At 42.8% G+C, this 22,072-nt stretch overlaps 1 long non-coding RNA gene across 1 annotated transcript; it reads left to right on the top strand.

The window, feature by feature from the left end:
- Positions 1-1,192: 1,192 nt before the first annotated feature.
- On the top strand, positions 1,193-2,277 carry LOC124667684. The gene is made up of 2 exons (XR_006991364.1): positions 1,193-1,306; positions 1,397-2,277. It is a non-coding gene; the product is annotated as an uncharacterized LOC124667684 (long non-coding RNA).
- The last annotated feature ends 19,795 nt before the right edge of the window (positions 2,278-22,072 follow it).

The raw sequence follows: 22,072 nt of genomic DNA, 5'->3' as shown, positions 1-22,072 counted from the left end.
GCATGGGAAAAGTTCTTATTCTTTTTGTCCTCCTCATCTCGACCATGGCACGAGGGGAGCGGCCGGGCCGCAAGTCGAAGCAGGGAGCCGGAGCCGGGCGGACGGGCGTGGCGAAGGGGCGGAGCCGGCGGGCGCCGAAGCTGGAGGGCCCAGCAAGGCGGAGCAGCCCGAGGCGTCGAGGATGGCGAGGGCCCACGGCGCGGGGAGCAGTCCGGCCGGCACGGCGGCGATCCAGGGGAGAGCGGCGCGGGAGTCGGTGGCGCGAGCCGGGCGGCAGGGCGTGCCGAAGCCGGAGCTTGGCGTGAAGCATGTAGAGCGGCCGGAGGGTGCGGGGCGAGGCCGTCGCGGGAGCGCGAGAGCAGGATGGAGGCAGGGCGATTGAACGCGAGCCGGTGCCGGCCGAAGAGCGGGCGGAGCAGCGGATTTGGGCGCGTGCGTGGCCGGAGCGGCAGATGTGCGGGACGTAGCCGGACACGGCGAGCAGGGCGCCGGCGGTGGGTGCGCGGCCATGGCGCACAGGGGAGGAGCACTGGCGTGGTGCCGAGCACGACGGCGCGCTGCGAGTGCGAAGGGCGTCGCGGGATGCGGATGGTGTTTGTCCGGAGGGCGCGGCGTCCCGACGGATACGAGGCAGGGGCGACGTAGGTCGACGAAGGTGCAGGACGAGGCTCGCTCGAGGGAGCGGCTGGCTGGAGCCAGAGGATGCGAGCTTGTGGGTCGCGCAGCCATGCGCCGGAGATGAGCGGGCGTAGGGAGCTGCTGCGGGCGCGCTTTAGAGGACAGGGGTCGGAGGAGAGAGGCGCGTGGCGCAGTTGCTCGGCGCGCAGGACACACTCGGGGACGGCCCATGGGTGGCCAGCGCGAGGAGCAACACTAGGGCACAACAGGGGTGAGGAGGTCGGAGAGCGGCGCGGGGCGGTGGCCGGCACGGAAACAGCAGTTTCACGGGTGTGACCAGGCGTGCGGGACGCGGTGTGGTGGCGCGGCCGGACTGCTCGCAGGAGAGTCACAGGCGCTGGTTGAGGAAGAGGCGCAGGGAGCAGGTCAGCCATCGGTGAAGGGGTGGTCAATCCGTCTTCAGTGCCACCTACAGAAGCGTGTCAGGTAGAGTAGAGGTACCGCCCCGATTGGTATGAGCCTTTGAGGAGCCGCTGGAGGCCGTTGCCTAGAGAGAGGAAGGGGCCATCGATTGTGCGGCAGCTAATCCAGGGCGGAGCAGGGCAGGGATGCCAGCACCATGGCAGCCCCACTGGCGCCAGGAGCATCGTGCTGCACCAGCGAGGCAAAATCCTCCTACTCTAAATAGGTTCTCATTTCTGTGATTGAATTGTTACTTTTCGGATACAAACAGTGCTTTAGGATCTAATGTAGATATGATTTCCTATCGTTGATGCAGAGATGTAGGGAACGTGAGTTGAATTAGCCAACTGGACAAAAAATCAGGTTTCAGTAGTAACAAGGTTTTTCCATTTGTACGCAACACTATGTGTTACACATGGACAGTTAACTTGAGGATAAAGGTTCTAAAATGCAAGAAAGCTCTGTGATAATCATATCAACAGTTCAACCCCGTGATTTTACTCCAAAATTGATGTATAAACAGGGACTGATACAGAGTAACTTGCTAAATCCATCTTTATCCTGATTTGGGTTTGCCCAATTTTCTGGCCTGACTGTCATTTGCTAACATTTTTTTTACCTCCTCATTGTATTTTACTGAAAGGTTACTTATTTGGTAAGTCAAAACGCTTCCTATTGCTGTTAGTTCTGAACACATTTTTAGGCGCTATGTGGGCATTCTAGGGGTTTATACAACGAAGGCATGTTTTGTTTATTTCACCAGTCAGTTTAAATCCTTACTGTACATGTGCCAAGATGTCTATTTCTTATAATTTATGTACAAAGCTTGCTATTTCTGTTTGGTATCAGAAAGCTCATATATCTCAAATGGAATAGTTTATGAGAGGAACAAAGAAGAAAGGATGATGATATATTATTTTTTTGCTTTTGAATTGTAATTTATATGCTTACAATATTATACCAAAGTACGTGTTACAGGGTTTATTCAAATCAATAGTTTTTCATGTAATACTAGACTGACCTCTACATTTGCTCATAACATTACAGGGTCTGTGACTGAACCTGAAATGTGCTCATCGCGTAATTGATTTGCACGGACAACTTTTGTTACATAGGCTGCAAGACGTGTTGAGAGAGAGTAAACGTATCTAGAACTAAATACATTCTCCATGTCTGGATTTGTTGAGCCTTTCCAAGGTATGCTCCTACATAATAATTTATGCATTGGCATTTCAATGAAAGAGGTACCACAACCTGAAATGTTTTTCTTTTTCTTGGTTATTCATTTTTTCGTATTATGCCAGACTCAGTTCGTAAAGGTCACATTTGCTATAAAGTAGGTTTAAGATATTACTGGCAGAGATGAATTGGTCCCTATGGTCAAAGCTAGGTTCTTTGAGCTGTCCACCAGTAAACTAAATACGGAATATTTTTGCTTCCAAGTTCAGTCCTTTGAACCAAAGACCAATGTAACAGAGCGACCAAACAAAATAACACCTGCGATAAACACGCCAACATGCTCTCACCAATACAACAGATTAACAGAGCAACCAACTGAAACTATGCCTGTGATAGGCACACCGCACACCAATATGATCCTTCACTCTGCAGGACTGGAAAATGTATGTTCTTCTTTAGCTTAGAGTTATATCGGATCTTTTTCTTTTGTCTTAGAGTTAAATCGGTTCTTCTTTGGCATGGAGAAATTTGTAATGATAAACATGCTGACCACATAAGAATTCAGTTGATGAGTTCATAATATTTTGACCAAACCTGAGGCAGGGTGATTTTCTCTTATAAATTGATCTTCATGAGTTTATAAATTGACGTTTCTGTATTTTACTGAAAGTTTCATGGTGCTTAGTTTCTAGGTTGACTTTTTGATTTGCCAAATTATTAGCAGAAATATGTATACTTAAGTAGTCATCAAATCGCACCTACTTCATTCATTACCTTACTCTGATGGGGTTCATATAGATATTTACTTCCTGATGTAACCATTTGGTAAAATAGTAGCAGCTTAAGATATCTGTTTTTTACTTTTCCCTACCGAAAACAGTCTGTTGTTTTTAGCAACCACTGTACATGTTCAGAACTTCACATGGTAAAACATGGATAGGCATTAAACCATTGTCTTGCTTAATTGAGGAAATTGGCCATTTTGCTTATCTAGCAATTTGCGTATTCGTCTTGCTCTCTGAATTTCTTTTGGTATGTCATTGTTTTCTTTCAGCTGTCCTTTATTTCTCAACAATTTCTGCCAGTACATTTCAAAATTAATACATTAACTGGTCGTATTATTCACAGAGAACCTTGGTTCTTTTCCTTGGTCGAATTGTCTTGTGTTTTCTTAGCTGATCACAATTCGAACTAGGCCAAATATAGTTTGCTTCGCAAAAAAAAAAAAGATGTATGTTTGCACCTGACAATTTTCAAAGGATATGTCTTCAGGTCTTTCGGCTCTGTTTTCTCACATGACAAGATTCATCGAGCTACCACATAATTTTCAAATAACAATGCTGAAACAGCGCAACAATACATATCAGGTCCAGGCAGCAGCTAAAAACAGAAAAGATAATTGTTTTAAGTAGACTACATAATAACTAAAAAGTTTACATACTCGCCATTTTTACTTTGTGTGGATAAATAGACTTGCTACTTATTTATTACGATCCTGTAGTTAAAGTATTTAATTATTTCGTAAAAAGGAATTGATTATTTTGGTCTAATAAGTAGTGAGTTAGCTCTGTCTTACTAACTTTTTGCAGAAAAAATTTAGGAGCATATGGGAAGTGATTACCTCCTCGACAACTGAGACTGTATCCGTCAACATCGCTCTCGACCCACAAAGCCGTGGCGATGGCTGTGCCAAGCTCAACATGCCCATCGAGCTATTGCACCACCTTTCACAGGGATGGAAGACTAAAGGTGTGTTTGGTAGGCCGGTCCACCACAGAATTACTTTCCCAGCTCAGACCTGCCGACCCTATACAAGCCAAGGTTAGATTTTATCACGTGTTTGGTGGATCGGGTGTGTTCACCCAGGCCAAGCCAAGATGTTGTTTGGTGGAAAATATCTGAGGTGACCTCAAAACTGCAAACTAGTCCAACATTTTAACATAGAGGACCTTCAATAGAAAAATAAAAAGCAATCAACTCCTTGGCTGGAGTGCTAGCGTTCCTCTGGTGGTGCAGGGCGTTGGGGATGTGCCTAACGCAGGCAGAGCTCAGCCGCGAGGAGCACCGGCGGATCGGGACGGGGCGGCCTGCTGCAGATGGGGACGTTGTCGACGTCCTGCTGCCGCCGGGAGACATGGACATCCTCGTCCGGCGCGGCAGCTCCAGCTAGGGACCCGACCTCCATGGCCCAGATGTGGATTTCTCCGGCGTGCACAGGAGGGCGGCGCGCCGTCTAGCTCGGCGGCTGCTGAAGGAGAGCGGCTGAGAGGGAGAGAGGAACGTGGGGGCAGAGACCGGCGGCGGGATTTGGGGAGGATGGAGAGGCGGCTCGGCGACGCGGGTGAGGGAAACATGGAGGATTTCTCGAGAACGAGAGGGCGCATCTGGACGGGGCGAAAACGATTCGCGGGCGCGCGCGACGGGATTTCTCGGGCCAACTCGGCCGGGGCTGAGGTGTGAAGCTCGATTTGAGCTTCACAACCCGGCAGGGCTGAGAGCCTCTTTTTGCACGAGGTGGGCAGGGCTGAGAGGGCAAAACCGGGCTAACAAACAGCTAAAACTCGGTTGAGGTGGGAATATCTGAGTCCGGCTGACCTACCAAACACACCCTAAGACTATCACCGAAGCCGCAGGTGCCCTACTGAAGGTCCCCACTCAAGCAAGGAGCAGTGCCATCCGCGGACCCATCCTCGCCACATAATGCCTCCAAAGAAGACCATAAGCATTCCTTCATCCGACGAAGAGGACAACAATGCATCTTATCGACTATCTCAGCAAAGTACGGCTAATTTTGGTAATCAGCTGCACTGTCGTTCTGAACCACCAAGCTCTCCATCCACTACGGAGCACCATAACCACAGAATCGCCACTCCCACCTGATAGCCCATATATATCAGGATATGCTCTGCTTTTGTCATATGAATTTTGCTACTCTATAGATAATCGGTAGATGGCACCAAGTATCTATCGATGAGTAGGAATCATGTAGTATGTAAATGCAGCAAAACCAAAGAATGTACTATGTAATGCATATCTATATCTTACGATGCTTTCTGTTTGTATCCATATCAATAAGCACTTTTCTGCAATGATCTGTCCATGTTACTGAGTAAAATGTAACATACAAACTACAATCGTTCCGTGGTGTATCAAATAGTCATTGATCTTACGGCATACACAACTATAACTGAAACATGTTAATCCATAGATCTTCTACCTATATGTACTATGTGTAATTGTGCGTATCTGCAATGAATGAATCTGTCAAGATTTGCCTCTCTTTTATGAATGTTTATGTTCCTTTTTACTGCTATTGCAAGTATATAGCGCTGACACAACTGAAGTGTTGCTTTAACTCGATGCTTTTGCGAATGGTGCTTCGAGGTTCCCACATCACATAGACTGTGATTTCAATCCTGTAAAATTTAGATCCCTTGCATCTGTGTTGTTTGTTCTGATTTAATCTCTCCAATATTCAGTTGCCAATCACAATACTAACAAATTTCACCAGATGAAAAAAATAATGGTGTTTTTCAAGGCATTCTAACTGTTCTGTCTCTCTGGCCTTTGCTCTTCGTTTTATTCAGCACAACAATTTTGGTTCGAATTTAAGTGCTATCTACCAGCAATGAACGGACACAAAACTATTGGGACACCGCATGAAAAAATAGCATACCAGCCACGAACAACTGAATCCATGCTTTCTCACACTTATCTTCATCGGCTTCCAGTCCCCGTATCTCTTTCTACACCAGCAGGAATACAGAGCTGCATCAGCACCACCTCCCGCCCCGGGCCAGCAAGGTGCCTACGGCTGGCGGAGGCCAGCCTCGGCACCTGCGAGCAAGGCGCCTACTCGGCGGAGGCCAGCCTCAGCACTCGCAAAGTGGAGAACAGGCCAGCGGCGGGGCCGGCGTCGAAAATGCTTGGAGGGCATGCTGTTTTTTTTGACGCAAAACCCATATCTATTAAGGAAAAACACCGGTACAAACATCCCCAACAAACAAGAAAGATTACATGAAAATTTTGGGAGAAGACAGCCGCCGCTGCCAACACCGCGCACCGGAGGCACGCCACCGTCTTCATCGCTCCGGGAGCTTTTCCAAGGCCAGCAGCCGGAAGTCCTCCAAGACAGGGGCCACACAGGCCCTACGCGGCGAAGAAGAAGGCACCGTCTTCTTTGATGTTGTCGCCGCAAGATCTAAGCCCGCTCCTGCACAAGCGGTAGCGCCGGCCGGCGACACCAACCAGCATGCCGGCGCACCCCCGAGCCTCCGCGGCAAGGCCGAAGCCACCATGCCGTGACGAAGACAAGGCCGAGGGACAAAAGCTCAAAGGGATGGCCACCACCTCCGCCACGGAGACCACGCCCGGAGCACCAACTCCCACCGGATCGATGGATGCGGGGGCACCTACCGCCGGAAGCTTCACGGCTCCGCCAGACCAGGCATCGCCGTAGTGGGGAAGAAACTCCAGCCACCTTATTCCACACCGCCGGGAGGGCATGCTGTCTAAAGATCTTACAGCTGACCACCGCCGCCTTCTGCCGGTATGGTTTACTTTGTGATCAAATGAATGATTTGTGGACAAAGGATTGATTTTGAACAATGATAAACCAACTACAAACAAAGAAGTTATGATGGGCCCTGACTCTGTTAAAATGGCTATGCGCCATGAAATCCAAGATAGATGAATACTTTTTGAAAGTAAATAGATCTATAAAATTGATGGACTTGGATGAAATATCATTGAAGAAGCTTGATTTGTCGAAAAGTTGTTTACGACAAAGTTCAAAGAGTTGACTACGACAAGATTAGATCTTCCGTAGCAATGCTTAAAGTCTATATGGATTATTCTAGTAATCACTACATATTTCCTTTATGAGATATGTTAGTAGGATGGCAAAATACACTACTTAACAGAAGTGTGTATTAAAGGTGTATACTAGATACAACCAAGAGTTTTGCTGGTCCGTGGAATACTAGATAGGTATACGAACTTCAATTGGATGAAGTAAGTATCGCGGAGTTGGAATCTTCACCAGATGAAATAATCAAAGGTTTTTGATTTCATCAGAGACGATGAAGAGGCTTGCATTTGCAAGAAATTAAGTGGGAGCGCTAAGACATATTTATAATACTTTATGTAGGTGACATATAGTTGGTTATAAATGATGTAATTATATACTTGATTAAAAGTTTTCATTGAGAAATTAACTTTAATGAAAGGATATGGACTGAAACAAATTTAGTGTCAAGATCTATGAAGATAGATTGAAACACATAAATAAGTTTAAGTCAAAGTACATAGAATAGATATTGAAATAGTTCAATATAGAAATATTAAGAAAATATTCTTGTCATGTTAAAGTTTTAACAAGACTTGAGTGTATCTGACACTCAATGAGTAAAAACACATGAGTGATTATAGATCACGAATAATATGTACACAATCGGATATCATGTGCTATAAAGTGTTATGAGCATTTACCAGAATGATTCATATGATGATCATTAGACGACAGTAAGAATATCCTTGAGTACTTTAGAAGAACTAAGGATATATATATATATATATATATATATTTTTGTATGAAGAAATGACAAACAAATCGCTGTAAAGTGTTACACCAATATTGTTTTTGTCACATATAAAATATAATTTCAATCTCAAATTAGACTAAGTGTTGTTTAAAAGGTAGCACAATGAGCTAGAAGTTGTCTATGCTAGATTTAGAAGAGTTCTAAATATTGTGATGGATTCTACAAAAGAAGGCGAGTATGTCATTGTTTTGACAATGACAAAGGATGTTAAGTCAAGAGGTTCTTTGAGAACTTGGTGTAGTTCCGACAGAGTCAGAACTTTGAAGCTATATTGTGTGTAACAATATTAGTGACATATTTCAGACCGCGGAATTAAGGTTCCACCAAAAGATCAAACATATTTAATGCCGACTCATTCGGAAATGAGTGATGCGTTGAGACGCAAATGAATTACAAAATACATACGTTTCTGAGCGTGTCAGATCCGTTGACTAAAACCTCTCCCATGAGCAAAACATGATAAAGCACCAGAAGGCCAAGGTGTTATATCTTTACAAATGTAAACTAGATTATTGACTCTAGTGCAAGTGGGAGACTGAAGGAGATATGCCCTAGAGGCAATAATAAAGTGGTTATTATTTATATCTTTATGTTTATGATAAATGTTTATATATCATGCTATAATTGTATTAACCGAAACATTAGTACATGTGTGATATGTAGACAACAAAGAAGTCCCTAGTATGCCTCTTAACTAGCTTGTTGATTAATGGCTGATTAGTTTCATAATCATGAACATTGGATGTTATTAATAACAAGGTTATATCATTGTATGAATGATGTAATGGACACACCCAATTAAGCGTAGCATAAGATCTCGTCATTAAGTTTTTGCTATAAGCTTTCGATACATAGTTACCTAGTCCTTATGACCATGAGATCATGTAAATCACTTATGCCGGAAAGGTACTTTGATTACACCAAACGCCACTGCGTAAATGGGTGGTTATAAAGGTGGGATTAAGTATCCGGAAAGTATGAGTTGAGGCATATGGATCAACGAGTGGGATTTGTCCATCCCGATGACGGATAGATATACTCGGGCCCTCTCGGTGGAATGTCGTCTAATGTCTTGCAAGCATATGAATGAGTTCATAAGAGACCACATACCACGATACGAGTAAAGAGTACTTGTCAGGAGACGAGGTTGAACAAGGTATAGAGTGATACCGAAGATCAAACCTCGGACAAGTAAAATATCGCGTGACAAAGGGAATTGGTATCATATGTGAATGGTTCATTCGATCACTAAAATCATCGTTGAATATGTGGGAGCCATTATGGATCTCCAGATCCCGCTATTGGTTATTGGTCGGAGTGAGTACTCAACCATGTCCGCATAGTTCACGAACCGTAGGGTGACACACTTAAGGTTGGATGTTGAAATGGTAGTACTTGAATATGGAATGGAGTTCGAATATTTGTTCGGAGTCCCGGATGAGATCCTGGACATCACGAGGAGTTCCGGAATGGTCCGGAGAATAAGATTCATATATAGGATGTCATTTTATGTGAATTAAAATGTCGCGGAAGGTTCTATGGAAGGTTCTAGAAGGTTCTAGAAAAGTCCGGAAGAAACCACCAAGGAAGGTGGAGTCCACATGGGACTCCACCTCCATGGCCGGCCAACCCTAGTGGGGAGGAGTCCCAAGTGGACTCCCCTTAGGGGGCCGGCCACCCCCATATGGGAGGTGGAACTCCCACCTCTAGTGGGAGTCCTAGCTTGGCTAGGTTTCCCCTCCATATGGAAGGTTTTTGGTTCGGGTCTTATTCGAAGACTTGGAGACCAACTCTTGGGGATCCACCTATATAATGAGGGGCCAAGGGAGGGGGCCGGCCACCCCCTAGACCACAAGATGGCCGCCCCATTGAAGTGGCCGGCCACCCCCTCCCAAACCCTAGCCGCCCCCTTCTCCTCCATATCTTCCGCGTAGCTTTAGCGAAGCTCCGCCGGATTTCTCCACCGCCACCGACACCACGCCGTCGTGCTGTCGGATTCAAGAGGAGCTACTACTTCCGCTGCCCGCTGGAACGGGGAGGTGGACGTCGTCTTCATCAACAACCGAACGTGTGACCGAGTACGGAGGTGCTGCCCGTTCGTGGCGCCGGAACCGATCGTGATCAAGATCTTCTACGCGCTTTTGCAAGCGGCAAGTGAACGTCTACCGCAGCAACAAGAGCCTCATCTTGTAGGTTTTGGAATCTCTTCAAGGGTGAGACTTGATACCCCCTCGTTGCTACCGTCTTCTAGATTGCATCTTGGCTTGGATTGCGTGTTCGCGGTAGGAAAATTTTTGTTTTCTATGCAACGTTATCCTTCAAATAGCAGGTCGTCAACCGCTCCTCCGTTTCTCATCCCATATCCTCATCAATCTTGGATACATGCTCAACAAAAAGAATTTCAGGTTGATGCCACGAAACTAAGTAATTAGAAAATTTAGGGTTAAAAATGCTGGGAAGGAAAATAATCTTACAGGCAGGGATAGATTGCAGCCAATTTAATTGACATCCAACTCAAATACGCTATCACCTTCCATTGTGCGGACCAAATCCATCTTTCGTCCCCCGCCGCACATCGTCGCATGTGTGGAACTTCCAGGCCGAGGTGAGGACACACGGAGGCGGCCTCCTCGCCATCGTCATATATGACGGCTAGGACACTGAAGCGACGCTCCCTCTATTGTCTGGTCACCCCTCCACTTCGCTTCGCCGCGACGCCACATGCCGCCGTGCACAGCAGCTTCAGCACTGCCTAGTCGCTCGAAGCCGCAACCTCCTTCCTGGGAGCCGCCCGTCCTCGAGCACCACGGCCACTATGCCTTGCTCCGGCCGCAGGGAGGCGGAAGACGATGGCGTCCCCAATCCCGTAGGTGGATCTGGTGACGAATGACGACGGCCAAGGGGCCGTAGCAACAACGCAGGGGTTTATGGGACGGAGGAAGCGAGGGATGACGGATGCAGAGGCCACCGCCCACCCCGGGTCGTACCATCGGCGAACACCGGTATAGCTCCGCCGCCACGGTCGAGAGAGAAAAAGAGGGGGGTGACGCGGGGTAGGGTTTGGGCGTTCTCTCGGAGGAAGGCAAGCAGGAGTCCCCACCAACGGACCTAGAGTTCAAGACTACCTAGGTTTCATTGGGCCGGCCCATTTGTACGCGTGCGGGGACGAGCGCGACCAGAACGACCAAATCTTTTGACGTATTGGTAGCTGGTGGCAGAATAAGGAGCATGTTACTCCTTTATGTTACTCCTTTTTAAGTAGTGTAGATACCCGTACGATTAGCACGAAGGGCAAATTCAACTGTAGAGAAGCCGAGCCCGTTACGCCGACCACACAAAGCTATCTATACGATGCCTTTCTTCGGCATGCAATCTCTTCCAACAATTATACAATCATCGCATCTGTTCTCAATACGTGTATCTCCTTTGATCATTTCTGATCGTAACCCAGCAACAAGATAAGACTTTACCTTCCTTCTCCTGTACGGCCTCTTCGTCCACCCGTGCACCTTCACCCGACTCGGTAAGATAGTTTTTGTGTTGTGCAAACATTGTTGGATATAGTGTCTTAGAGGTAAATAATAAAAGATGTTTATTACTATATTTTAATAGTTTACAATAAGTTTTATGCCATGCTATAACTGTATTAATCGGAAATATTGATACACGTGTGATATGCAAACAAACCAGGTCCCTAGTGAGCATTTATGCAAAATAACTCATTGGTCATTAGGTTTTCCGATCGTGGGCATTCTTGTCAAATGGCAGTGGCATCATATCATTAGGTGAATGATGTGATGGACATACCCAATAAAAGTATTACAACACGATCAAATCATAAAGTTCATCGTTGCGATAATTATGAAAGCGTAGTAACCTAACCCTTCGACCGTGAAATCATATCTAATAGCTATCACCGGAGGCTGCTTTGATTGCATCAACTGTCACACCGTAACATGGTGATCATAAAGATGTCTATAAGGTATTCCAAAGGGGTAGGCTGAGGTGTATGGTTCAACGACTTGTATATTTATGGAACGCACATGGGTCATTATGGGCATCCCGATCCCACTAATGATCATTGATTGGAAAGGTTTGTCGATCATGTTTATAGTGTTTCCAAACCATAGGTTTTTTTTGCAACTTTGTAGCAGGGGAATCAATTGGGGTTGTTGTTGACCCATACCACATAGTTCCAGCATTGTTCGAAAAACATTTGTTCAAAAAAAAAAACATAGTTCCATCAAGTACGAAAGCTTCAAAAAATACAGCACCGATACTATTGGAAAGTACAGTTCCCATAAGTAATCATTTGTATAGACGTTGAGGCGGATGGACGCTAAGATGGAACAAACCCGCTAATATACCCAACGTACTTTTCCAGTTAGTCTATAAGGATTGGATACTCCCCTACGGCGGGGAGTTTTAATATTTATAGATAAAAAAGGGAGCCGTCGCAAAGTTTATGGAATACAATGGGTGGGGGACGGGTAGAAATGTGTTAACAACATTGGAAAAGAGTAAAATGGAAATGGCAGAATCCAATCAATGAGAGATTTAACTTGATCTTCCTAGCTTGACCTTGTACCTATGAATCATCAAGTCATTTTGGAAGTTTACTTTCCAGTGGCCGAGAGAAGCGGGATTTCCTCTAAAAAATAATGTCATTACATAGCTCCGCAGCAGCAACGTTCTATGTTTTTCTCCTCATCTACCTCTCAAAGAGGCAGCATAACCGTTGGATGCGAACCTCGATCAACAGTCGATAGGTGACTTTCTAGGCTGATGTTGGACTGCCAACACTCCTCCATGTGGAGGGACATGGCCCAACATGTAGTTCATGTAAAATTTAAGTCATTGCATGTAACACCGAAACTTTTGCAACCTTTTTTAAGTGTCCCGAGTGCAAAAATCAGGGGAAAAAAATTTAAATGGATTAGTAAGATGAATTGCCTTGATCTGTTTGCTAGGATGTATTACCTTGATATGTATGCTTGTTAAGATGAATTGCCTTGATCTGCTTGTTAGAAGTTGTCTTGAGTTATCTCAAAGCAAAACCTTTCTTAGGGTACAACCAATTAGCAACTCGCTAACCAAAACTCTATGTCACATTCAGTTGGTGTGTTCTCTTAAGGACCTCGCCACCTCAAGATCACTCCTAGACAACCAAGTTCTGGCTAGTCCAAATTTGTGTTGCATCCAACCTTTACACCTCTAACTCAAATTTTCCCACTTGTGGCATTATGAATGCACCTATCTTGGGATCACCTTTGTGATGGACCTTGCTCACCCCATCCTCATTCAAGTTTTGAAAATCATCTGCTCCCAAATTTATCTCCATCTTGTCCCCTAGCCAAGTACCCTAGGAAACAACACCAAATTTTTGACTAAGTCCTAAAACTATTATAAGATTTAATTATGGAGCCCCTAGCTTTCTTTATCCTTTATCATCTGATGCAATGCACTTGGCCCTTGACCTACCTTGTCTTGTGCACTTCTCTACCCTATCAATGCTTTGGATCAGATCACTCATCTACCCATTTTCTCTTGGTGGTGTTGAGGCCAAGTCAATAAACTGTTTTGGCAGTGTTAAAATATTCGAACTTTGGTAGTTGTTTCCTAAGCCCTCACACCTGCTTTAGGTGAACTCAAGGCATGGATCTCATCTATATAAACCCCTCTACAAATTGCACATCTTGCATGTCCCATGCCATCCTTCCAACCTATTTATTCAACTTGATCTTATACCATGTCCAATGTTTTAGCTCTAGATCCTTTCTCCCACCCTATTCTTTTGTTTTCCTTAAATTCAAGTTAAATCTTCACAAAACCAAGTGTGGAATTGATGGATACATTCTGCAGTAATCATCTACCCTTGAGAAAATACTTTCCCAAAAATATTATTTCATAAATCAAGTTATTCCCATTTCTTTTCCAAAATTTCCAAAACTCTATTTTACCTTCTTCTCTATTTGGACCACAAAAATATTTCTAGTTTTATCAAAGATTTTAATTTTTTCTAAAATAAAATAGGAGATGTGAGTGGTATTTTACATCATCTCATTTCCACCCCAAAAATAATCGCTATAAATAATTTTCCTTATCCTATTTTCATTTTTAACAAAAGGCATGGTTATTGGACTCTTGTGAATTCTTCCTTTTTCTTACTTATTTTTTTTTGAGAAAAACCTACTCCTATTATTAAAGAAAGTGGGATATTTGGAAATCCAATATATTATCTTGCCACTCTCAAAATTTTCAAAATCGATTTCAATTGTTTTTCTTCAATATTGACCCTAGGCATATCTAGTGATTCGAACATATAGCAAATGTTCTCAACTTTTAAATGAAATACTCGAACCTAATGTTGGAGATATGTCCGAGAGGCAATAATAAAGTAGTTATTGTTATATATTAGTGTTCGTGATAAATGTTTACACCCCATGCTATAATTGTATTAACCGGAAACATTAATACATGTGTGTTGTGTAAACAACCAGAGTCCATAGTAAGCCTCTTGTTAAACTAGCTAGTTGATTAATAGAGATAATGGTTTCCTGATCATGAACATTGGATGTTGTTAATAACAAGGTTATGTCATTGGGTGAATGATATACTGGACACACACCCATATATGCATAGCATAAGATCAAGTCATTAAGTTCATCTTGCTATAAGCTTTCGATACACACTAACCTAGTCCTTGGACCATGAGATCATGTAAATCACTTACACCGGAAGGGTAATTTGATTACATCAAACACCACTGCGTAAATGGGTGGTTATAAAGATGGGATTGAGTATTCAGAAAGTATGAGTTGAGGCATATGGATCAAGAGTGGGATTTGTCCATCCCGATGATGGATAGATATATTCTGGGCCCTCTCGGTGGAATCGTCTAATTAGCTTGCAAGCATGTGACAAGGTCACAAGAGATGACATACCACGGTACGAGTAAAGAGTACTTGTCGGTAACGAGGTTGAACTAGATATGGAGATACCGATGATCGAACCTCGGACAAGTAAAGTATCGTGTGACAAAGGGAATCGGTATCATATGTTAATGGTTCAATTGATCACTAAGTTATCGCTGAATGTGTGGGAGCCATTATGGATCTCCGGGTCCCGCTATTGGTTATTGATCGGAGAGGAGTCTCGATCATGTCCGCATAGTTCACGAACCGTAGGGTGACGCGCTTAAGGTTCGATGTCGTATAAGTAGATTCGAAATATGAGATGGAGACCGAATGTTGTTCGAAGTCTCGGATGGGATCCAGGACATCACGAGGAGGTCCGGAATGGTCCGGAGAATAAGATTCATATATGAAAAGTCGAATTTCAAGTTCTGGGATATATCCGAAGATGTTCAGAAAGGTCCGGAGTTATATAGGAGAAATTCGAAGGAGTTCGAATTCATCCGAAAGGAGTTTCGGAGCAGTGGCAATTAAGTAGTATGTATTGCATATATTGATTAATGAATTAATATATCAATATATGTTTTATTTAATTGTAAATGGGTAAGGAGTAATATTTATTGATTATTTGAATTAATAAATATTATTCATTATTTGTTAATTGTTATAATTAATAAATATTGTCTATTATTTATTTGAGGAAATAAATAAAAAAAGGAATAAAGGTAAAAGAAAAAAAAGGAAAAGGGCACATGGGCCATGGCATGGGGCCCAAGTGGCCACCACGGCCATGTGCACCATGACCCAGCCAGCCAAGTGCATGGCGTGGGGCGCTGGGAGCCGCGATCCCTATTCTCCGCTCAAAGCGGGAGCGAGCGGTTGCTTCGCTCAGAGCGAGAAGGAGTTGGGCCGGCCCATTTAGCGACGGAATGGATTTGCTTCGTTTTTTTCTTCAGTTTTTCTCATTTTCTACTGGTTTTTTCCTTCCAGTTTTTTGTTTTTGCCAATTGGTTTTTTCTGCACTTTGCAAACTTTAAAATTTTTCAAATTTGTAAGTTTTTTTAAGTTTGAACATTTTTAGATTTGAACATTTTTAAATTTGAACAATTTTTAAGTTTGAAATTTTTTTATTTTTGAACATTTTTAGATATGAACATTTTTTCAGTTTTGAACTTTTTTCAAGGTTGAAATTTTTTCAGATTTGAACAATTTATAATTTTGAACAATTTTAATCTATTTTTTATTTCGAAATTTTTTATGGAAATTTCTCTGATTTTGAAAAAATATTTTTAAATTCAAAAATACGTAATTTTAAATTTGAACATTTTTGACATCCGAACAAATTTTAAATATGAACAGTTTGACAATATGAACAAATTTCAAATTCGAACATTTTTTGAATCCAAACAAATTTTAGATATGAACTATTTCAAAATATAATTTTTTTATATAAACATTTTTTATATCCGAACAAATTTTAATAGAAACAATTTCAAAATCTGAACGAATTTCACTTTGAACATTTTTTAGATCTAAAGATTTTTCGAATTTGAACAGTTTTCGAATATAAACATTTATTCAAACCATATAAGAAAAAGAAAAGAAAATATAGTTAAAATAAAAAATTAGCTAAACCTTACGTGGTTATCAGCAGGCAGCAGCGCACCAATTACAACGAAACTAGGTAAGCATTCCCGGCGTACGTACGTAACATGGGCTAAGCCCATTATAGTTCGGCACCTCCGATTCTCTAAGCGAAACCGATCGGGATCGCCGCTTAAGGCGATCAATAGGAGCCCCCGCTGGGAGCCGCCACGACCAGGCCAAGGCTTGGACGCCTCGCGGCCGATCGGCTGGCCTGTTTTTTTTTTGTCCGTTGCGCGTTTGCGCGTGCATCAGTTTACCTATTTTTAGTTCCACATTGCTAAGCCAAGTTAATTGGGGCATCCCTTGAGCCTATATACAGAGGACCCCATGGAGAGAAATAAATAAATAAATAAGGCTGCCCTTGGCCGCACCCCTCTCTCCTCCACCACGACTCTGCACCTGCTTGGTGAAGCTCTGTAGGATCTTCTCCTCCACGCCGTCGTGTTGCTGGGATTCTGAGGAGATCTACCACACCTCCGCTGCCCGCTGGAACCGGGAGAGGATGGACTTTATCGACACCGTACACACGACCGAGTACGGAAGTGCTGCCGGATTGCAGCACCGGACGATCGACTACATTAACAACGAGATCTGATCTCGTAAGGCTTTGGATCTTCGAGGGTTAGTCTCTCATACATCTCGTTGCTTCGATCTTTATAGATTAGATCTTGCTTCTTCCTAGATTTGATCTTGGTTTTTGTTCATGTTCACGGTAGAAATTTTTTGATTTTCCATGCAACGAACTCATCAGTGGTATCAGAGCCGTGTCTATGCATAGATCTGTAGCACAAGTTGAACACAATGGATTTGTGGGCGTTGATGCTTTTGTTGTCTTTAGTTATGTGTACTTTGCATCTTGCGGGATGGTGGGATGAAGCGGCCCGGGCTAACTTTACATGACCGCGTCTCATGAGACTTGCTCCACGCTTGACATGCAACTTGTATTGCATAAGTGGCTTTGCGGGTGTCTGTCTCTCTCACCATAGTTAAGATTCAATTTACTCTTTCAATTGAAAACACTAGTATCACCGTTGTGGTTCATGTTCGTAGGTAGATTGGATCTTACTCGAAAATCCTAAACCACGTAAAATATGCAAATCAAATTAGAGGCGTCTAACTTGTTTTTGCAGGGTTTGGTGATGTGATATGGCCATGATGTGATGATGACTATATTTGATGTATGAGATGTTCATTATTGTATTATGACAACCGGCAGGAGCCTAATGGTTGTCTTTAAATTTGTTAAGACCTGTGTGTCTATTCATCATGTAATAGCTTTGTTTCAAGTAGTTGTTATAGTAGCTATAAGTGATGGACAACCATGAAGCGGCGCCATGGACCTTGGTGCAATGCTGGTGACGATGGAGATCATGCTTGTGTGCTTTGGAGATGGAGATCAAAAGCGCAAGAAGAAAGACCATATCATATCACATATTATGAATTTCATGTGATGTTAATCCTTTATGCATCTTATCTTGCTTAGATCACGACGGTAGCATTATAAGATGATCCCTCACATTAATATCAATATAATAAAGTGTTCTCCCCTTATATGCACTGTTGCTAAAGTTCGTCGTTTTGAAGCATCTCGTGATGATCGGATGTGATAGATTCTACGTTCACATACAACGGGTGTAAGCCATGTTGCACACACAGAAATACTTGGGTTTGCTTGACGAGCCTAGCATGTACAGACATGGTCTCGGAACAAAGGAAACCAAATGGTTGAACACGAGTCATATGGATGATATGATCAACATGTTGATGTTCACCATTGAAGCTACATCATCTCACGTGATGACCGGACTTGGTGTAGTGGATATGGATCGTGTGCCACTAAACAACTATGAGGGATGTTGCATTAAGTGGGAGTTCATTAGTAATTAGATTAAAACATGAACTTATTATCATGAACTTAGTCTGAATAGTGTTTCGAATTAAATTTGTAGAATTGGCATCCGTTATCTACCATGCGCTAGTCTTGTAATTAAGATAGAAACACTGTTAAATCTGACAAGTAACTTTACAGACTGGTACCGTATTGTTAAAGAATCAAGAAATGATTAAGTCCTATTGCAAACTTTTGGTAAACCTCACATTGCTGATTCAAAAGAGCAATGGTTTCAATTAGTACCTAAAAGAATCTTGTCTCCGTAAAACTTGAAGTTCAAATCCGTTTGAAAAGTAAGGAGCTGAAAAGTTAGTTTTCAGAAATAAGCAAGGTGTGAGATATATGTGATATCTAAGACCTTAGTGCAAGATGATAGAATATAATTTAGTGAGACTAAATAAACTCATAAGTTTTATGGGAATGTATGAAGGTTGAAGACGCTAGGCGTCCCGATCCTCCAACTAGTTGGACACTAACGATATTCGAATATTCATGAAGTGGCCGTCCTTAGTATGCACTGTTGCTAAGACTCATCGTTTCAAAGCATCACGTGATGATCGAGTGTTATAGATCTACGTGTGCATACAACGGGTGCAAGCTAGGTTTGCACATGCGAATACTGAGGTTAAACTTTACGATCCTAGCATGTACAGACATGGTCTCAGAAAGTCGTCATGATTTGATGGATAAAATTATGAGTGAAATTGTTCATCACATTAAAAAGTTACTAATAGTGAAATCTGGAACACTTGTCATGTGATGATCAACTTCAAAGTAAGAACCTCAAGGTTATTGGTATTTGACCAACGGACCTTGAAGTTATTGAAGGTGAAGTGTTTTCTGAAAATGAGGAAAGCTAAAAGAGAAACTACAAAAGATTTTGGCAGAAAGAAAGAAAAGACTAGAAAGTCTAGCTCAGGTGTATATAGATGATATACATGTTATGAATGTATTCCTTGTTTGGTCACACAATGAAATTCTTGGGTATTTGTACCATATTGATTGGTATGAGGTGTCATACAAAACAACGCAATACAAGAATACAATGGCCTAAGTGACTGATCAGGAATATGGTAGGAATGCACGTCTGGAACAAAATAAAGTGTTATTGTGTTCGTCGTTGGCATTCTACCTAGCCCTTCAGATTTGTAATAAAGAACTTTATAATTGTTGTTTTGTTCTGGTCAAATGAAAACAATGAGCTGTTCAAATTATGATAGTATTCCATGTACGATGGATAAGTTATTATAAATCTTTATGGTGAAGCACACATGCATAACACTTACGCTAAAATGCCATAAGGCAAATGATGTGAATTCCACTTATTAGTGGAACCGCCATTTAGGTCATGTTAGAAAGAAACGCATGAAGGAGCTCCATGCAAATGGATTTTTGGAGTCATTTGATTTTTGAATCGTTTGGCGTTTGCAAATCTCTTCTAAAGAGAATGAATGAAATACCGTTCATAGGCCAAGAGTTGAACGGGCAACTAACTTAGTGGAAACATACATGATGACGTATGTGGTTCATTGGGCATAGTTGTGTGCGGGAGATTCTTCTACTTCATGAAAACTTCCAACAATGAATTGTGTGTATATATAAGGATATATTTATTCAATAAGAAGTTTGGAACATTTGAATAGATTCAAATAAATTTCAGCATGACGTGGAAATCATCGTAATAGAAAAGTCAAATATCTATGATTGGATCATGGTGGAAATATTTGAATTACGAGTTTTTGTGAACATCTAAGAGAGTTATGAAATTGTTCTACAACTCACGTTTCTTGGAGTATCATAGTGATGATGGAGTATCCGAGAGACGTATCCAAACCTTGTTGGGTTAATGATGAGATAAAATAAAATGATGCCATTATATTTTTGTGGATTATGCTTTAGAGACTGCCGCTTTTACACTAAATAGAGCGTCATCATAATCCGTTGAAATGACACCATATGAGTTATGGCATGGGTATAAACCCTAATAGTCCTTTCTTAAATTTTGGTATGCGTAGCACAAGTAAATAAGTTTACAACCAAAATCGGATGAATGTCTTTGTTGGTTATCCCAGAGAATTATTTGGGAATTGTTTCCACTATGAAGTCAAAGACAAAAGTGTTTGTCGATGTTTCTTACTTATTTCCAAGAAATTGTTTCTAGCGAAGTTTTTAACTAGGAGGACAATGGAACTTGATGAGGTTTATGAACCTGAGCATGATGATCAGAGTAGCGCAGCATTGGAAATGGTTCCGGAGGCAGCTGATACGTCTCCAACGTATCTATAATTTCTGATGTTCCATGCTAGTTTTATGACAATACCTACATGTTTTGTTCACACTTTATATCATTTTTATGCATTTTCCGGCACTAACCTATTAACAAGATGCCGAAGCGCCAGTTGCTGTTTTCTGCTGTTTTTGGTTCCGAAATCTTACACAGGAAATATTCTCGGAATTGGACGAAACAAAAGCCCAAGGCCTTATTTTCCACGGAAGGTTCCAGAGCACCGAAGAGGGGCCAGAGGGGAGCCAAGGGGGCCCCACCCCACATGGCGGCGCAGCCAATGGGGGGGCCCTATGGTGTGGGTCCCTCGGGACCCCTTCGAGGCTGCCCTTCCGCCTATAAAGTCTCTCCGTCGCGAAAACCCTAAAAAGTCAAGCCACGATACGAGAAAAGTTACGCAGCCGCCGCCATCGCGAAGCCAAGTTCGGGGGACAGAAGTCTCTGTTCCGGCACGCCGCCGGGACGGGGAATTGCCCCCGGAATCCATCTCCATCGACACCACCGCCATCTTCATCGCCGCTGCTTGTCTCCCATGATGAGGAGGGAGTAGTTCTCCCCGAGGCTGAGGGCTCTACCGGTAGCTATGTGGTTCATCTCTCTCTCCCATGGTGTGATCTTTATGTGATCATGAGCTTTGTATCACTATTAATCTATGTGCTACTCTAGTGATGTTATTAAAGTAGTCTATTCCTCCTCCATGATGTAAAGTTGACAGTGTGTGCATCATGTAGTACTTGGCGTAGGTTATGATTGTGATCTCTTGTAGATTATGAAGTTAACTATTACTATGATAGTATTGATGCGATCTATTCCCCCTTTAATAGCTATTGTTGACAGTGTGTATGCTATGTTAGTACTCGGTCTAAATTGCAATGGTCTATTATGCACTCTAGAGGTTACTCTAATATGAACTCCGGATGTTGTGGAGCTTGTTTACTCCGGCTTGAGGTGTGCTTTTGTAGCCCTACACAATGAATGGTGTTTGTTATCCAACAAGAGAGTGTAGAAAGTAGCATTTATTTATTCAGTTATGTGATCAATGTTGAGAGTGTCCACTAGTGAAAGTATGATCCCTAGGCCTTGTTTCTAAGTATTGAAACACCTTTTCCAACAAGTTCTGCTACATGTTCGCTTGCTGCCATCTTTATTTCAGATTGCAATTACTACTTACAATCATCCATATTACTTGTATTTCACTATCTCTTCACCGAACTAGTGCACCTATACATCTGACAAGTGTATTAGGTGTGTTGGGGACACAAGAGACTTCTTGTATCTTAATTGCGGGGTTGCTTGAGAGGAATATCTTTGACCTCTACCTCCCTGAGTTCGATAAACCTTGGGTGATTCACTTAAGGGAAACTTTCTGCTGTTCTACAAACCTCTGCTCTTGGAGGCCCAACACCGTCTACAAGAATAGAAGCACACGTAGACATCAAGCTATTTTCTCGCGCCGTTGCCGGGGAGGTAAGGT

The sequence above is a fragment of the Lolium rigidum genome, chromosome 6 (assembly GCF_022539505.1).
Source record: "Lolium rigidum isolate FL_2022 chromosome 6, APGP_CSIRO_Lrig_0.1, whole genome shotgun sequence".
NCBI lineage: Eukaryota > Viridiplantae > Streptophyta > Magnoliopsida > Poales > Poaceae > Lolium > Lolium rigidum.
The sequence above is the reverse complement of the archived record's forward strand: the minus strand, read 5'-3'. Positions and strand labels throughout refer to the sequence as shown.